This window comes from Phodopus roborovskii, unplaced genomic scaffold, assembly GCF_943737965.1.
Source record: "Phodopus roborovskii unplaced genomic scaffold, PHOROB, whole genome shotgun sequence".
NCBI classification, from domain to species: domain Eukaryota; kingdom Metazoa; phylum Chordata; class Mammalia; order Rodentia; family Cricetidae; genus Phodopus; species Phodopus roborovskii.
Window position 1 is genome coordinate 19083750 of NW_026126567.1, and position 19413 is coordinate 19103162.

General features: G+C 45.0%; 1 protein-coding gene and 1 non-coding gene across 2 annotated transcripts in view; both read right to left on the reverse strand.

Moving 5' to 3' along the window:
- Positions 1-19413, reverse strand: part of Ncald (neurocalcin delta) — a 230945-nt gene that overhangs the window by 170970 nt on the left and 40562 nt on the right. The gene's annotated exons all lie outside the window — the stretch shown is intronic.
- LOC127235455 (U6atac minor spliceosomal RNA) lies at positions 7594-7719 on the reverse strand. The gene has a single exon (XR_007835715.1). It is a non-coding gene; the product is annotated as a U6atac minor spliceosomal RNA (small nuclear RNA).

Consider the following 19413-nt stretch of genomic DNA (forward strand, 5'->3'; position numbering starts at 1 on the left):
AAGAACAGCGATGTGTGCAGCAGGAGCATCTCCTAAAGAAGCCCACAGATGGAAAAGGCGTTTAGAAACCTTTAGTAACCACGACCAAAATATCATGTAAGGGGAAAGTTTTCATCATGGCACATGGCTCCAGAGGTTCTGCCCACTCTTGCTTAGCTCCATATTCATGGATAGACTATCATGATGACAAGAACATTTGGTGGTAGAGGAACTTTTCACCTCATAGTAGACAGGATGTAGAGAAAGGCACAGAAAGAAAGAGGCCAGAGGAACAAGACCTCCAAGGACTTGCCTTCAGTGACCTACTTTCTCTAGCAAGGCCCCAAATCCTAAAGTTTCCACAGTCTCCCAAAATAGTGCTGCTGGCTGGGAACCAGCTACTCCGCACGAGCCTGGGAGGGGGCCTTTAATATCCAAACTGTAACAGCATGCCTCTAGTTATCAAGAGATCTGGGAAGTTTAGAAGGGGTGGAGGGAGCTGAGTCTGACTGAGTGAGCAGGCTTGGTTGGAGCTTGGATTGTATTCTGAGTACAGTGTATTCTATGGCTCCCAGAAGAAAACATGTTAGAGAAGGCAGAGCTAAAAATAACAGGAAACTAAGATTTTCAGCAAGATGTTCCTGTCTATTTCATGCCTAAATGGCTGCTAAAGTGCTCTGCCATGGCAGCGTCGGCATTCAGTCTGGGCTGTATTTTGAATGATAAGCCCGGATCTGACTGGAAGGTGATCTTACCAAACCCTCCTGGAGCAACTCCTCCTCAAAGCCTTTGGAGAAATGAATTGATCCATCCATGGACAACCTCTCACCAATCCAGTGTCACTGAAATCAGGGCCTTCATTTTGTAGATGAGGAGAATGAATCTCAGAGGGACCCTACAGCTAGCTAGAATAAGTATGATTGAGGCTTGTTAAACTCTCTGGCTGGGTCTTAGCCATTGTCTTAGTTATTTTTATACTGCTGTAATAAGACACCAAGGCAACTCATAAAATAAAGTTTAGGGTTTATGGTTTCTGAGAGTCCATAATGGCAGAGCAGAGGGAAGCGCACTGAAATGGTGCAAACCTTTCGAAATCGCAAAGCCCATCCCCTAGTGACACAGCTCCCCCAACAAGGCTGCTCCTCCTGCTCCTTCCCAACAGCTGTACCAACTGGGAAACCGCTAGTCAAATATATGAGCCATCCTAGCCATCAGGTTATACGTATCCCGAATTCTAGGAACATAGAGGTCATGGAGCAATAGGGCAAAACTCTGAGAGGAGTGAGGTTCAATAGAAGATGTGGAGTCAATGGGAGAGGGTAACATTTTTGTCAGAAATGGGACTGGGCAGGACTAGCGTTTATTAGGATGGGGACTATCAAGATAGAAGACAGTTTATAACGTATAGAGATGAGACTGATGAAGAGAAAGAAGAAAGTGAAGGAAGAATGGGGGGAGCGCAAAGTGAAAGTGTCAAGTCTTAGGCAAGCAAGGATGTGGGATGTTTGGTTTACAGTCACAGTGCAAGCTTCCAGCCCAGTCTGTGCATCAGAGTTGCTTAGGGACCAAAGCAGAGAAAACAATATGAAACGAAACAAAGTTGCTTCATGGAGTCACCGTTCCTGAAGCCGAGCCCCATCCAAGCTTTGGTACATTTTGCTTGTTAATTTGCTACATTTGCAGTAGGTTTTCATGTATGGTCAAAGTGAGATTTCACTAAAAATCTACAAGGAATTAAGGGGGTGGGGCTCAGATTAGCATGTGGTCAATAAAGTTAACTCTCTTGCACAACACCTGCCTTGTTTGAGTTGGCTATTACGTTCAACCTGGGGGGGGAGTTAAAATCTAAATGTAGGCATTTCAATTTTGTGTCTTTATTAATTTACTCTTCTTGCCTTGGAGTTGAGATTATTTGAAATTTCACTTCATGACATTAGATACATCTTCCAATTCCTGCCACCAATAGATACGATTCAGACACTTTGTCTCCTACACGACAAAACCGTTAATGAACCAAATGGAATCTAACATTCTTCTAGTGACCTCTTTCTAACCAGTACTCTTCAAGTCACACTGTGTCACTAGCTAAGAACTATATGATTTCTTAGTTACCATACCACAAATATTTAATGAGAACCCCCTCCAGGTTCAACCTCACAGGGCTACATGTGCTACCCAGACTGGCATGCTACCTACACTTCTGGAGCTTGTATTCTTGTGTGGAGATACATCATAAAAGGAAATCAGCAAAAAATGTCTATATGTGTGATAACTTTGATAAAGAAAGGTAGAGGACACTAGAAAAGTAATTGGAGAACTGAGGGTATGCAGCAACCCCCAGATTTTCAGTTGTCCATGGGGACATTGCAAAAGATAAGGTGTTTCTGAAAAACCCTAGACTCTTGGCCTCTGCATCCTCTCTCTGCATCAAACCTGACCCAGAAGGACTTTACTTTATGACTCCATGGTGCTTATGTATCTTTCCAAAAATGGCCCATAATAATCTATCCATTCAATAGTTCATTCCAGACATTTTTTTCCAGTCATCCACCAGTTTCTCATTTGGTCACTAGACATGAGACCCATTAGACCTCCACCAAGAAAAAGAAATTACTATTTATTTTATATTTTATGTGTTTGGACAAGCCATATAGCATATGAATATAATAATGTAATTGAAGATTTGTGTTATGTATTTTGTGTGTGATATTACATTAGTCTTTTTGGATCTCATCCCACCTACGAGATGGAGAAACCATCTCTAAGAGATGCTCTTTACTTCAATAGTTACACCAGGATTTGATGCAGCTGTGGAGATTTTAATCCAGCAGTCTAACTCAGAACCACAACTCTCAATAACCATGTCCTACTGAACCTAGGAACCATCTTATTCTTAAGGGCAGCATTGTGCTCAAGTCATATAGAAATGGATGGTAATGTTCAAACAAAATCCAAACTACAGAGTCAGGCTAAGCCGACAAACAGCATGGCCCAGCTCAGTGTTGCTACGTCTGTCTGTTAGTGATGAGCAATCAAGAATGACAGCAAAAATTTGGAATTATCAATTAACACATGCTACATGTAACTTTACTGGTAAGATTTAAACAATGACAATGACCTGTGTTGCATTCTTAAGTCAGAAGCTGAGGTCTCACCTTCAACCTTTGCTGGGCACAAGGATATGACCTCAAATTGTTATCCTCTTTGTGATGTTGCCACAGGGCTGGTCAGCCCTGTATTTGGGACTGCAGGCCAAACAATTAAGTGTTGCCTCGTCCAGCATAAGGAATGTAATGTACAATAAATGCATATTAGACACATTGTTAAATCTGTACTGTCGGTGTTTGGCTCTCACAAGGGTCACCACACATGGAGATAGAAAGCACAATTTCCCTATCATGTGGAAAGCAAGATTTATCTCTATACCTTGACATCGGAAGAAAACTGTACTTCATCTGAGTAATTAGGTACAGGTCATCAGTGGCTGTCAACAAATGTTCAATGAATTAATGAAAAGCCAGGGAACAGCAGCAACTATACCAATCAGCAGATGGGAAGGAAATCTCCCTACAGTTCTAGGTGCTAACAGACAGCATTTCCTTGTCTTTAATGATGTAATGTTTTCAGGGATGTAGAAACTGATTCCAGGTCTTTGAAAGGAGAATGCATCAGGTTGATGGGCTGTCTGAAGCGCTGCTTTAACGAGGCACGCCTCCCTAAATCACACAGAAACTAATTGCACAGGAACCAGACGACAGCACTGCTAAGGAGGTTGTCTCCTTGGCTCTTTCGATGACTTAATGATTGTTTTTAATTAATTCCCTCTCTCTATTTGCAAATTGGAGTTTAAAGGCTTTAACGGTAGGGCAGTTTTCCTTCTCAGCTCCATTCTGGTTGACTGGAGTTTGCTGAGCTCATCCTTTCTTCTCAGAAAAACAAAAAACAAAACACACACACACACACACACACACACACCTCTGTTCACCCTATGCAAACAGCTGCAAGCCCTGATTTAATTAATAAAGTTTTATTATCATTAATGCAGTGCACTTAATAGCATGTGACACTACAGACACAACACACTGACAGGCCTGGAAACTAGTGGACATAGCAGAGTGTCTAACACTTGCTACCATCCTTGGATCCTTGTGACAACGCCATGAGGCAGCTTCCAATATCTCTAATTGAAATGCTAAACAAAGGCCTTAAGACTAGATGGCAAGTAGGGGACAATGTGATTTCAGGTCAGTGTGACTTTACAGCTCCTGGGTGCTTTCCCCCATCACATTGTTTACAAATAAAACGAACAAAAAAGATTGCCCATGATGCCACTCAGTACCAAAAAGCAGCTTCTAGAAGACAAAAAAATATTGTCCACAATGCCACTCAATACCTTTAGGTCTTCATGTGCATTTGTTTTTTTGTTTGTTTGGTTTTTTTTTTCTTTTTCTTTTTCTTTTTTCACTAAGCATTCTTTTCAAGGTTGAAGTTGTGCTTTCTGAACATGCATCCACACTTTGAGCAGCTCGAACTTCTATCATTTTCAATTTGGAGACAATTACTAGGAGAATGCTTCTACCATGCCATGTTGAAATGGATCACAAGTACTTCTAGAAAAGTAGTTATTGAGGCAAACATGTAAGCAAAATTGGTTGTCTTAGGCAGTGATAGAAGGGCCCAGTTAGATGTTAAAAGCTTTCTGACAAGAAAAGCCCTCAAAGGAAACATGGAAAGGGAGTGGATGCCTTTGGGGGGAGGGGGTTACATAGCCACCCCCATCCGAGGACCATCCATTATCGAAGTGAAGTCTGGACTATGCTAGATTTCCAGGACACATTCCTATCCAGTAATAATGGGAATAATTAAGATGCAAATACACTAAAGAGCTATGGGGATGGGGGGCAGAACCCCAGCATCTGTTTAATCTTCTGGGCTACAGCATTTTTCTCTATGCTCATAGCAGCCAGCTACTGCCCTTACAATACAGTCAGAGAGTGAGCTGATTACAGTGATAATGGCTGTGAAATGACAGACCATCCAAACACTGGTCAAGGACAACACGCTGGATAAACAGCAGAACCGGCTAGTTGATGAGGAAAAACGACACACAGCTGAACGGCTTATAAGCAGAATTTACCTCACATAGACTAGCCAGGCTGCTGTTACTGGAACAAATAAAGCAACTGGGTGGAACCAGAGGCTTCCAAACAGGGTCCTGAGTTGGGAGGAACAAACACAGACACTACACACATATTTTAGGTGAAACTTAAAAGGAAGGTGTACAGTGATTTTTTTTTTCCCAAGAAGACAGTAGATTTCAACTTCCCACCAAGGAAAGGATTCAATGTATTTAGGACTTTCGTATATCAAATAATAAGAAGAAATGAAAATAAATTCCACTGAAGACATTTCCTCCTGTAGGTTTGGCTCTAACACACTTTAAACCTCAAGAGTAGACTATGTGTCTCATTCATCAGCAGTCCAATAGAACACCCATCCATTCACTACCTACATACACTAGATCTTCTCAAAATTTTGACACAAAATATAAAGTTGTGAGCCAGATTCCAGAAATAACTGTGTATCCTCCCAACTAATACGGCAGACAAGGGCCCATAGTGGGGACTCCGTGGTGCACCTGTCAAAGGTAAGCACCTGCAAAGACACGTATAAGGGAGCAGGGTGACAAGTGACACAAAATGACTGGCAAATCTCAAACCCGCTGTGGCAATTCCAGAAATAAGTCATTTGGTGTCTATTCTGCACAGCTATTAAAATTTCCCAAGCACAGGCCAAATGGCTGAGAGGAAGAAAAAGACATGTCTTGTGTAAGGAAAACCCAAAGCCAGAAGTGGTAAGTAGATATTTATTTTCTAAACACCTGGATTTTGATTTTTTTTCTTTCTTTCTTTTTTTTTTTTTTTTTCTGGTGAAGGAATCTAGTTAGACTCTGCTCGAATGAGCCATGTTTTGGATAAAGTATCTTTCAAAGCAACAGTTCCTCATGGTGGCAGGTAACATTTCATTTGCAATCATGGGTATGAAATTGACATTTGAAACCAGCAAATATTTTACAGGAAGTGGTGTGAAAGGGAGGGCTCCCAAATCCTGTTTGACACCTTTCATCTGAAACACCGCAAGCGGCTTCCAGATAAGAGGACCTCAGGAAACCTCATTGCCAGCTCATGTTCCCAGCTGCACACGGGACACCATATGGGCTGATGAGATGAGGTGTTGGTCCCCACACCAGAAGTCTCAACCCACCCGCTACAGCCTCTTACTGCAAGTTAACTGACATCATCTCCAGATCCCAGATCTTGCTGTGCTGACAATTTTTCAGTCTAACCTGTCTCAGGAAATGAATTTCCTACTCTCGCCTGTACATTTCAGAATGGAAACAGAATCCAACACAGGTAGAAAGTGCTGTGAGTGCTATGATCAGTGAATGGTGGGAATCCGAGGAGGTACAGCCCCCTCCCCCCAGCCTGATAGAGGCAGTGCAGCCTAATGGGGTGGGGGGGAGGGGTGGTTAACTCAGTGGCAGAGAACTTGTCTTAAATTTGATTGGCATCAGATTTGATCCCCAGCCCACTTTACAGTGACATCCAGCAACATAACAACTTCAACTGCCTTCAGCTTATAGGGCTGACTGTGGGGCAGGCATAATTCCAAATGCTTTTCACATTTTACCTAATGCAATACTTACAAACCAATGAGAGATATAATAGCAAAATGTAACATTCATTAAAGGCACTATTCTAAGGACTATCTTCAACTCATTTAATCCCCACATCAAATCTATCTATCTATCTATCTATCTATCTATCTATCTATCTATCTATCTATCTATCTAATCCATCCATCCATCCACTCATCCACTCATCCACCCACCCATCCATCCATCCATCCATCTATCTATCTAATCATCGATGTTATACAGATAGAGAAACTGCAATGATGCTTACTGGCTTCCTCCTGCCCCACCGGCCCAGCTTCTGCCCTCTCTGTTCTAGGAGCTGACTCCTGCAGTTGTCCCCTGAGGTCGGTCCTTTACCCATTGAACAGTGCCAATTGGAGATGACTCAGGAGATCAGAGAGAGGAGGAGGAAGAGCAGGGGACCCTGGCACATTGCAGGCCTTGCACCATGCTCTCAGGGTGGCTGCATCCCCCCCCCCAGCAGGGCCTCTACATTGATGCTCTGTGTACCTCCTGTTTCCCCAGACTCCCACTTTTACACCCAGAGTCACAATGGCTTCTCACTATTATCAATATTTGAGCAATCCACCTGGTTCCCTAATTCTGTGTGTTCCCACATACTTGTTCCTTAGTTAGATCACCCTCCAAATTCACACTTTGTAGCCCCTTATTGTATTGGGAACAATGTGTAACATGGCATAAAATGTAACTAGCATAAAAAATGGGGAGAATAACAGGCTATCAGAATAGTGTTCATGAGAGCTGTGAAGGTGTCTCACTCTGTGTGCATGTGTGTGCATATGTGCATGTGTGTATTCCTATGTGTGCATGTGTACACTATATATAAGCACATGTATGCCATTGTATGTGGAGGCCAGAAGTCAACATCAGGCTTCTCCCCTCTCATGCTCCACCTTACAAAGCACGGCCTACATGCTACAAAGAAGCTGGCAAAGCCTTTGCCGGAAGAATGTTCTTAGGTCTGCAGGCCTCTTCTAGCCTCTTCAAGAGGGCCACTGGCTTTCTCTCTGTTCATACAACACAGGTGTGTCCCTGTTCCTTGTTTGCCTCTCTTCCCCTGTGATGACTCAAGCAGGACTTTCTGCAAACCCCCATACCAGATGCAAGAGTCAGGGTGCCAGGCATTTTGTTAGTTTCATGGAGAAGAGTATTGAGCTAAGTCATATGCCTTTCCTAATTACACTCTTCATTAAACCCAGGTACTTATTGAAGCTCTATTGTGTGTCAGGCATCATATTAGACTCTGGAGACAAATGAAGAACAAGGCATTCATAATCCTTGCCCTTAATGGTAAGGGTTGAGGGAATAAATGGGGGAGGAAGCAGAGGCTAAAGTGGGGGAAATGGAAGAATTAATGAAAATGTATGCGAATAGGCTTCTGATTATAAATCCTGACACACAGTTCATCGGCAAATTGGAACTAAATAGGATAACAGATTCCTTGGATAACTTCATCCCTGTTGCAAGCTTGGACCTGCTGTTGGCCACAGGGTTCATCTGTAAGATGAAGCAATTTCATATGGATACAGTACAGAAGAGATTAAGCCACAATGAACATGAAGCAAAATTCGTAACACACTTGTTTCAAAGCACCTGTGAAGACCACTACCTCCAACAACATGTCTTCTGCTACTGAACATGGACAATGCTGTGTTTGGATAATTATGCAGTTGGGCATCAAATTTTAAGATGCTGGAGGTGAGTACAACACTCACTCCCTGATTTCAAGATTTCTTAAGTGTCCAGTGCATCTTTTGCCAAGCAAGGACTTTAGTGCTTGGGGAGTTGTGAATCAAAGCTAAATGGTGCCTCCTGTCTCCTGAAGGAGCAGGGCCTGGTGAGTAAATTTTTTGGCTGGGTTGCTGGAGATGTTTTAACTCACCCAGGTAAAGACAGTAAGCGTTTGGATTAACGACTCTGGGAACCATGAGAGAAGAGGCCTGCGGTGGTCACATGGTTGTCAGCACTCCCCATTTCCCAGGAGGACATGGTGCATTTAGAGCCCCCAGAGCTGCTCCCATTTTTCTGACCGCTGTCTCATCAGCATCTTGCTTCCCAGGATACAAAGGATCAGAGCTAACAGCGGTCTGCACTTCTGAAACTCAAGGAGCAGCATCTGCCTTCTGCTTTCTCTGGTTTCCCAATGTCCTGACTAAAACAAATTTGTCTCCAGTTTGTCTTCTCACTTGGTGATCTGACCAACTACAGACAAAAAAGCATTGAATTTTGGGGGGTCTTATTTGGGTAACTTGTAGCTTTTGATGTTTTTATGTAACATTCAATACTCAATAAATAAAGGAAGTTTTGCTATTGTGGCAGATATTTTGTTAGTTTCAAGGATTAATGAGCCAGACCCACATGGAGCCTGGCCTTAAGGGGTTTACAATGTAGCCACAGAGATGGACAATTAAACTAGTAATTGCAATAAATTATGGTAAGGGTTACATAGGGTGATCAAAGGCACTTAGTCTCCAAAGTCAAGTCAAGGAAGGCTTCCTGGGGCTGGGCTGGGGTCTCTTTAAATGAATATGTAAAGAAGACAAAGATTAGTGGGTGAGAGATAGAGCCCGTTCTCAGGACAAACCATACATGCTTTCTCCAAAAGTGATGTTCAAAGGCTTTAAGGGAAAGGGATATGCTCAAAGAAGTTCACTCTAGCTGCAGAAAAAGATGGAAGAAAAAACAGGAAGGCAGTTCCCATCAGCCTTGGGAGCCAGGGTAGGAAGGCAGCTTTATTTGGAGGTCACTGGGAGACCTTGTAGGGTTCTAAACAAGAGGGTCACGGTTACTTTCATGTTGTGGATAGGTCCTGTTTATGGTAATGTGAGGTACAGACCAGAGTGTTGCAAGACCAGAGAAGGGTCACTTTTAGATGACAGGATAATTCAGCTAGGTGGCAATACTGACCTAGATGAGGGTGTTGAATCAAGATACTAAGTTGCTCAACATAGACACTGTTGAGCAATTTAAGTGCGGTGGAAGGACATGCCAATGAGCTACATGGATACAGAGATGAGTATGGACCCGGCAGGCTGTTCTTGCGACTTGTACCAACTGTCTCAGTGAAGTCTACTCTTAGAAGGAGCAGGCATAGTGAGTAAGAAAAAGTATCATTGGTAGACATTGCGTTCAAGGACTTGAAAGCCATTTAAGGTACCCACATAAAGACCCAGCTCCCTGGGAGCCAAAAGAGATGTCTGGGTTGGGCAGAGTACGGAATGCATTAGCAGATAGATGGTGGTGTGGCTTGGATGTGTCTGTCCCACAGAGGCTTTTGTGTTTGAACATGTGGTCTCCAGCTGATCATGCTATTTTGGAAGGTTGTAGAATCTTCAGGAGGTGGAGCCCTGCTGGAGAAAGTAGGTCACCAGAGGAGGGCCTTTCATAGCTTGCTCTACTTCCTGTCTGCACTCTGCTTCCTGTCTCCAGCTGCCATCCAACCAGCTGCCTCATACTCCCACCGCCATGCCCACCACTCCTTGATAGGTGTTTGGCCACAGGACCAAGTAAAGTACCAATACAGACAGCAGCTAAAGCCTTAGACAGAGGGTGTGTGTGCAGGAGAGGGCACTGGGAAAGAACCCTGGCATGTGGTGACCCTCCAGGGAAAAAGTCTACAAAGGAGCATCAGGAGAGGATGGCAGTGTGCATGAGGTCACCCCAGAGCTCCAGGGTACTCGCAGTGCTACCCTGGGTGCAAGCTGCTGGTGGGCATATCCTGGCTGCACTAGCTAATGAGGTGGTCTTCACCCAAACACTTAATTCCTGAACCCCAGTTCCCCTCGTTTTAAAGCCATAGCAACAACACTGCTATAGCACCCACTCCTCCAAGTTGTTCTGAGTATTTAACCTCAGATAGATGCAAAGGGCCTTAGAGCAGGGCCTGCTCTGATAGTATCTGATAGTAAACAAATTATAGCACTCACTCAGTTTGTAAGAAGTAGGCTCCTAACAATGGGCTGCCTGCACCAACCTGCCTTACCTAAGCAGGCATATCCAAATCAGACTTGTCTTTGAATAAATGCAGCATTCACCAAGCAAACAGATCTCCTTTGTCCCTTTCATTTCCCCAACAATCCAACCAGCAGCGAGACTTGTTTCTCAACAGAGACCAACTTACGGACGTCATATGGAAACCTCGTGACCAAATGGGAATTTGAACCTCAGTTTTCTGGCTGCAGTGCAGTCCTGGTCTGCTCTTTCTTATAAACGTTTGTGGACCCCTTACCACCGGCGCTACAAAATGTTTCCAGGTGGGTTTTGACTACCCTAACTCCTGCCGTGTTTGCTTGTGCCCCCAGCGCCACCGGAGAGGCTGTGGGTCAAGTGGCATTAGGACATAATGTTCTGTGCCACAGCAATCTCATCCTCCTTTCCTGCATCTGAACAATGTGAAATGTCAACGGCCGATCTACTGTAAGCACCAGACCTCAGATCAAAACATGGCGTGTGAAGTATTCTTCCTAGTACTGTCACTAATGGCCTGGGAGGAAAAGAATGGAGGCCGTGGGGAGAGAACAGATAGACTTATTTTGGGTTCTTTTCATTTCACTTAGGTCTAAGAAAATCGAGTAGGTGTGTCTGTGCGCATGTGCACAAATGTGTATGTGTAGTGTGTATGTATGTGTGTGTGTGTGCATGTGTGTGCCTGGGTGTGTATGTATGTGCATGTGTATATTGCATGTGCATATGTGTGTGCATGCATGTGTGTGTATGTGTGTGTGGTCTAAATTTTAAGACTGAGGTTCACATAAAATGTAATACAGTCAGAATATACAGTCAGAACTCTGAAGAGGTAGATGGTGTCTTTGAGTCTGTTTTAGGACACAAGGCTGAGTCAAAGGCTTATTCTGCAGCAGTACTATCTTCCTACAATGCAGACTGAGAGGTGAGCCAACATGGCATCAGGCGCTTCATTAAAGTTCCTCCACTCGGTTGTCTCCGGGCAACTTGGGGCTCCGAGCAGCCACAATTAAAGCCAGAGTAGCTGACGTGGGAAAGGCTGTTTGTTGATCATTACAGTGTCAAGAAAAGAGCCAGGTGGGAATAATGATGGATTGAAAGTGGACATTTAGCCTCCTCCCCAAACCTACAAAACGATAGTAAAGGGATTGTATTACAGGCAAAACCCCACGGGGACAAAGAAAAAGAGCGACCACGCAATGAAATTGTGGATGCTGGAAAGCAGATGGGCAAGTGGTGACTGACTCAACAAACCTGCCAAGCCTGAGGTGGGAGTGGGAAAACAAAGAAACAACCAGACTTGTGTTGTGTAAGCTCCGCATGGCTCGGGAGCTAGCAGGACCAGGTATCCTAAAGTCAGGGTTAATAGTGAGGGCTAGAGCAAAACGGGTGAAGGGGAGCCTTCCTGAGAGTCTGCTAGACCCCAGATGCCCCTACTCAGCCAACAAACCAACAACAACCAACAAACGGCCCTGCCCTCCCACTCCACCATCCCTGGCTCTGCCATGGGATTCTGTAGCTGCTCCCCACCCCCACCAGTGGCCTAATATGTGCCTTTGTGGCTTATCTCTGCCACAGAGATATTGTTATTGGCTGGGAGACTTGCTTTGGTCCCTGGGCAGAAGTGACAGTGAGCCTTGTCAAAGCTTCCAACATAAAAGACATTGTATGCTTTCACTTCGTCGGGTTGAGTTTCTGATACAGGAGAAGAATATGCCCTGGTCATCGCTGGCCAAGGAAGAATGAGCACCTTGTGGGATGGGCAGATCTGAGGCCACAGCTGGGAGCCAAGCCCAGCCTGGCCCAGCTACCATGCAGGCTCATAAGCTAGAAGCGAGCACCTGTAGCCATCATCTGCCCCGCTCTTCTGTGGCTATTTGTTCCACCGCACGATTGGCAAGGATGGAGATAGGGACCTAGAAATAGAATGCCGCTGTAATAAAAACAACAGCATGTGCCATTGACATTGGGAACAGGTGGCGGGATCATGAATATAGTGTGCTGCAATATTGTTCCTAAGCTAAAATATGAGAAGGAAGAAAATGGAATACAAGATTACGTCCCGTGTGCTGCGGTGGCAAAATATTTGGCATCAATGTTATTGACAATAACATGGGATAGTTTTAATCTGCAGGTACCTAAAGCCTTGAGAAAGGAGGTCTGGAGAAAGAATAATGACAGCGTGCTTAGGACGGTTTTATGTCAACCTGACAAACCCAAAAGTTATTTGAGAGGGCAGAACCTCCACTAAGAAAATGCCTCCATAAGATAAGGCTGTGGGCAAGCCTGTAGGGCATTTTCTTAATTGGTAGTTGATGTGGGAGGGCCCAGACCATTAAGGGTGGTACCGTCCCTGGGCTGGTAGTACTGGGTTCTGTAAGAAAGCAGACTGAGCAAACCATGATGAGCAAACCAGTAAGCAGCACCCTCCATGGTCTCTGCTTCAGCTCCTGCTCTGAGTCCCCTCAATGATGAACTGTCACCTGGAAGAGGAAGCTGAAATAAACCCTTTCCTTCCCAAGTTGCATTGACCGTGGTGTTTCATCATAACCATAGAAACGCTAACTAAGACACAGGGCAACTCGAGCATGCTCAGCAGTCTCAGGCCAAGACAGTAAGGAGTTTACAGACTTGGACTAAGTGGGAGAGGCCACAGGCATAGGAAAGGGCAAACATGTGGTCTCAGGGTAAGTCTGAGCCATGGCCCCTGGCTCCTTCCTCCTTCAGGGGCAGCTTCAACTTTTCTCTGCTTGGTCTCGGTCTCAAGGTATCTGTGTTTGAATGGCTGCCTGGAACCCTCAGGAGCTAAAGACTCAACACTCATTCACGTCTTATCTCTGCATTCCTTCTAGGATCCAGCACTTGGCCAATGTTACTTGAACAAACAAGTAACAAATAAATGACCTTAAACAAGGCACTTAAACTCTACGACTTGAGTTTCCTGAATGTCTATCAATGTTCTTTCCACAATGACTTTGTTCCAATTCTTGAGCAATGGAAGCCCGGGAACTCCTGAAATCCATTTATCGTAAGACCAACCCTCAAAAATCTGCTAGCACCTTCCCTGCCTAGCCCCTCTTCTCCCTAGAGCATGGAGCCCCAAGTCAGACCATGGGTACTGCTGGCAAGTGTGGACTATGGAAGAGTGAGGAGGGTAATCTGGTGTGTGCTGTATTTAAAGGTTGTGTCTGGTCCACACAGAGAACTTCATTTGGTCATCTCATCCGAGAGGACAAAGCTATTGCCAGGGCAGTATTAGATTCAAGTTCACCTCCCAGTAGGAGCTGGGAAGAAGCCCTAGATGGCTGCTCATTCTTGCCCTTGATGTCTGAAGTGAGTGAGAGCAGTCTTGTCCATATGAAGAGTGTAAATGTGAGGGACTCGGGCCTGCAGTCTGTCAATTCACAGTAACAATTCATACCTTCCTGGGCTTCTGCCTCAAGTTGGACCAGCTGAAGCCCCAACAGACTTATAAAACACTGCCAGGCACAGACCAGGCTTTCTGATTCCCGCATATTCTCCCAGTACACCCTGGCCTGCCGAGTCACACTCCCTTCTCTTCCCCAGTTTCCCCGGCTACAGACACCAGGCAAAGCCACGCAGGCAACAACAATCAGATACAATGCAGCCCTTGCTGCAGAAAGCCATCTCCAATGCTGTGTCTGCTTCCCTTTGCTCATCACGGAGCTCAGCTACACACGTGACCAGCGGCTCACGCTAGGCAGGTTCCATCAGCTTCAAGCATAAGCCCACATAGGCATGCTCAGTATCTACCCTACATGGCTGGAGAGAAGGCAAAGGAAGGGTATGGGAGACAGTTGACATGAAGACTGTGACCAAACATCAAGGGTGGGTGGTACTGAGAAGCACCGGGAGCGGATTCTCTTGAGGGTGGCAAGGAAGCAAAGAGCTTAACCAGATTAGAATAGAGCCCTCCTCACAGCACGCCAACTGCCTGCGTGGGCCAACCACACCTGTCGGAGCTGGCTGGAGGGTGGCAGCCACAGGATTCTTCCTTTCTTGGCCCACACCTTCCTTTCCCACAGTTCCCTCCTGCCTTCCTGCTTCCTTCTCCCCACAGGTTTGGCAGAATGTGGGTGGGCACCTCCTGGGTACCTGGGAAGGAGTCCAGCTTTCTCTTAGGAAGACTTCTGCCACTGGCCTACGTCTCAATGGCCAATGGCTGTAAGGACAGTCACATATTCACATTTGGAAGAGGTGCACTTTGCTTTCAACTTGATAGATGGGACAGTTTGTCCCATGTTATCTACCTCTCCTGTCACCACACGAAGAACAACTGTTGCTGCTATGATGTGAGCCTTCGTCTGGGCATCTCAGACTGCTGACACTTGCCAGGAAATTGCCACCATCTCACTGAAATCTTTGGGATTAAACCAAGTGACAGATGCTTGCTACTGGAACTATTATCAACTATGAAATGTCCTTCACATCCCATTGCAGATACTTGGTCCCCACCTGGTATTAAGATCAGTGTTAGCTGTCCAAATAAAGTAGACCCAGGGCTCATAGTGCGTCATGAGCCAATGAAATAATATATGTGACCACCCCCCCCAAACTGGATGAATAACACAAAAATACGTCTCCAGCTGGGCAAGGAGCATGTGTCGGACAATGATGCATCAAAAAAATGACAAGTCCCAATAAGGGTACATCCAGTCCCCACCACTAGGCCCTTGAAAGACCAGTAGGTAGGGCAGCACAGTAGTGTGTCTTCCCAGGACCCCTCCTACTCTCCCGAGTTCTTTCTCCCCTTTCTCTCACTAATCCACATTCATGCTACTCCCTCCCTGTCATTTCCTATTCTCGGGTGTGAAATAATTAACTCAGAACCACTGTCTTGGACGGCTTATGCTAGGTGAACATTGGTGGTTCAGCACCCTAATCTTAAAGTAAGCTCAGTAGCTGAACCCACTTGCAAAATCTCACATAAAGGAACCTTAGAAGGTTCTATTCGCCGCCCTCCCTCCCCCTTTTCTACTTTCTCTCCCTGTCTCCTTCCTTCCTTGTTGATCATGAAGTGATTTCCTCTACTATATGTTTCTGACTCCATGACGTCTTTTCTAAGCACATGGGACCAAACTACATTGGACTGAACTCTCTCTAAAGTCATGAGCCAAAGGAATCCCCACTCCCCTAAGTTGTTTGCCAAGTGTTTTGTCACAGCAACACAAAAGCAACCCACACTGAAATTATACGAGCCATCTTTGTAAGCATTGCTGACCTTCATCTGGAGAAACACAGCCAGGCACTGGGTAACTTGGAAAACAAAATATCTGTACAGCCATCACTCCACCCTTCTCAGGATGGAGGAAACTGGCCATCAGGATGGCTCAGCAGATAAAGATGCCTGCTGCCAAGACTGATGACCTACATGTAGAGGAAGGAGAAAACTAACTCTCAAATTGTCCTCTGATAGTCACATGCACAGTATAGCATGTATTCTTACATGCATGCACACGGGTGCATGCGCATGCACACACGTGCGCATGCACACACACACACACACACACACACACACACACACACACACACAATTTTTAATTGTATAAAGAACTGAAGAAAATGGCTCAGTGCTAGAGCATTGTCTTGAATGCATGAGGCCCTGGTTCAATGTCCAGCACTGGGTGGGTGGGGGGATAGTAAAAGAAAAAAATCAAGTGGAGCTTGCTGAAAGATCAGGAACGAGAGGGGTGAGTGAGGGCTCTGCCATATGAACATCTGTAAAGAACCAGGGCTCAGCCCGGAGCGTACTTAGGAGAAGTGCTTGATAAAAAAAAAAAAAAAAAAAAAACCATGCTGCTCTCAGTGAACTGAAAGGAGACTAACAGACATGCAGATCTGTAGATGCAGCCGCCGTTGTCACAGAGGAGTGGGAGTGACTTGTCTTTTGTGGATACAGAGTGTTTGGAATGATCACATCGGGAGGAGGGCCATTCATCGTGTATTTAATTTATGTCTGCTTTGCCTGTTAAACCTTCAGTAACTCTCTGCTCCACAGGACCTCAGCACTGGCTCCTCCCTCTCCTCATGACCTCAGCACTGGCTCCTCCCTCTCCTCATGACCTCAGCACTGGCTCCTCCCTCTCCTCATGACCTCAGCACTGGCTCCTCCCTCTCTACTCCATAGGTCCTCAGCACTGGCTCCTCCCTCTCTACTCCACAGGACCTCAGCACTGGCTCCTCCGGGCTCTCTGGAATTTGGCTTCCTTTGTTTTTAACTGTCCTTTCCTTAGTCCCTTCTCCCTGTTCTGCATTCTCAGAGTCCACTAAGGGGCAGGTCAGCCTGCCATTCAGTCTATAAAAGGCACTCTGAAGAAGGGATGGAGACAAAGGCAGGTAAAAACCTCAATGGTCAAAGCCATCAGCATTCAAGAAGACAGAACCTGCAGGTCCAGGAGACTGAAAACCACAGAGAGCTGAGGGATGGGAGCTCTGGCTGTGGGGAAGGGGAAGGGAGTGGGGAGCTTGTGCTATCAGAGGGAGATGAGCTCCTCCTCTCTCCTCTTTGAAATTAGTGGCATCAGCGGGGATCACAGTGTCACAGACTTGGGGCAGGCAGCATGTAGGTCATTTACTGGTTAATTGTGTCACATCCCTATGAGGCCAGCTCTTCTGCCATCACCATTTCCTTCCCGAGAAAGGGAAGGAAAGAGTACAGCTAAGTGGTTTGTCCAGGTCACGTGAGACACGTGACAGAGCCAGGCCACGCGTTTCTCACCAATACACACATTTTTAGCCAACCCTATTGTGTTCCTTTCTTGACGCATGCTGTATGGCCTCAGCCTGCTTTGGAGATGACCAAAATAGGTGAGAAAAATATCCGAGGACACGTGGTTTAAAACAAAGGAAGGGGTGGAGCTTTGGTTAAAGAGAACCATAGTGCAGGGCAGAGCTTGTACCTGAAGGAGCATCCCGCTGGGGAGCAGAGATGGACCTGTGTCTTCTTCAGGATATCCCAGATACTCAATAAATTATTTCTCAGTAATGTCGGTGGAAGATGACAGGACATTTTAAAGACCAGAATACATTCTACATTGGAAATCCTTAGGTGATCAGTCATTTGCACTTGCCCAGGTGGGTCACGTCACATGACAACTAAAAGTAATCCCACAGTCCCTCCTTATCTCCCCGGTCGGCCTGCCCTTGGCCTTTCTATCCCTTCTCAACGTACTCCATTGCCTCCTACTTCCCCCTTCATATGATCTCTCTCTCTCTCTCTCTCTCTCTCTCTCTCTCTCTCTCTCTCTCAGTAATAAATAGTGATTTTCATTTGAGGAGAAAGGAGAAGAGGGAAAAGAGAAGGAGGAAGAGGAATGGATGAAGAAGAAGAGGACAGAATGAGGAGGTAGAAGAGGGAGGAGAGGAGAAGAAAGAAGAAGGAGGAGCAGGAAGAAGAGGAGAAAATAAGTTCGGAATTCTACTCTCTTGTCAAGTGGTGTCAGCACACACCTTTAATCCCAGCACTCAGGAGGCAGAGGCAGGTGGATCTCTGTGAGCTCAAGGCCAGCCTAGTCTATAAAGTTAGTTTCAGGACAGTCCGGGCTACAAAGAAAAACTCTGTCTTGAAAAACAACAACCAAATAAATGAGCTCAGAGGCCACAGAACACAGGGAAACCAAAGCAAGTAGCTGACAAGTATGGAAAAGAGTCGTGGTCATTACAATCACAAGCTGAGACTTCTGGGCCCGAAACTGGACTTATACTGGTTCACTGAATTTTAGTGAGTCAAGGGCTCTTGGAGACACAAAGCTAAGAAGCCTGCACAACTCAAGCTTCCAAAAGCTTCCCTTAAAATGTAAACCAAGTGACTGGTGATACGGTTTCAGCCAATTAAAAATGATAATGGTGGAGGAACGGCCAGACACAAAGGTAGCAGAACCCATCCTGATGACTTAAAACATCACTTATTAAAAATAAAATGAAGCCACAGAAGGTATTGGGATGACTGACACATATTAATGTCTGCACTGATAGAAAAGGATTTTTTTTAATCTTAGAAAATAGACATTCAATTATTTCAGAATAAAAGGGTGTTTTTCTCCAACTTAACTCTCAAATAGTTTATGAGAGAGATAAATAAACCAAATATGCAATAAAAAACTCAAAACCAAATAAATAAAGCAAAATATGAGCTTCTGAGACTCTTGGTAAAGTCAATTAGGATAATGTTTTGTGCAGTTCCTAGATGTTTTCTGTAAGTTTGAAATTATAGAGAATTTTGAGTTTTCTCAAGCCTTTACAATCTAGGCAATGAACATAGATATTAAAGGAACATCACCCACTCCCCAAAGGCTTGGTTTGGCAGGCACTGTGCCTGAATTACACAGGGAAATGTCAGGCTTAGTGCACGCCAGGCTTGGAAAGGTAACAGGCTCACAATGAGTCCAGTGTCTGTGTTTAAAGGAATCAATTCAAACCAGTTTCTCTTAAGTGTCTATCCAAACACAGCCAGTAGAGCTACCCAATCAGAATGAGACACTCCAAGCCACAGCAATTGCTGACCTTCAAGTGTCCCTAAACCACAAACATGGCTGGAGAAACACAGAAAAAGCAATTTCCATGACATTATATAACAATATAGCTATGAGTATGTGTGTGTATGTATATGTATGTGTGTGTATGTATATGTATGTGTGTATGTATATGTATGTGTGTGTGAGAGAATGTGTCCATGTATGTATATTTGTGTGTGTGTGTGTGTGTGTGTGTGTGTGTGTATGCGTGTAGAAATA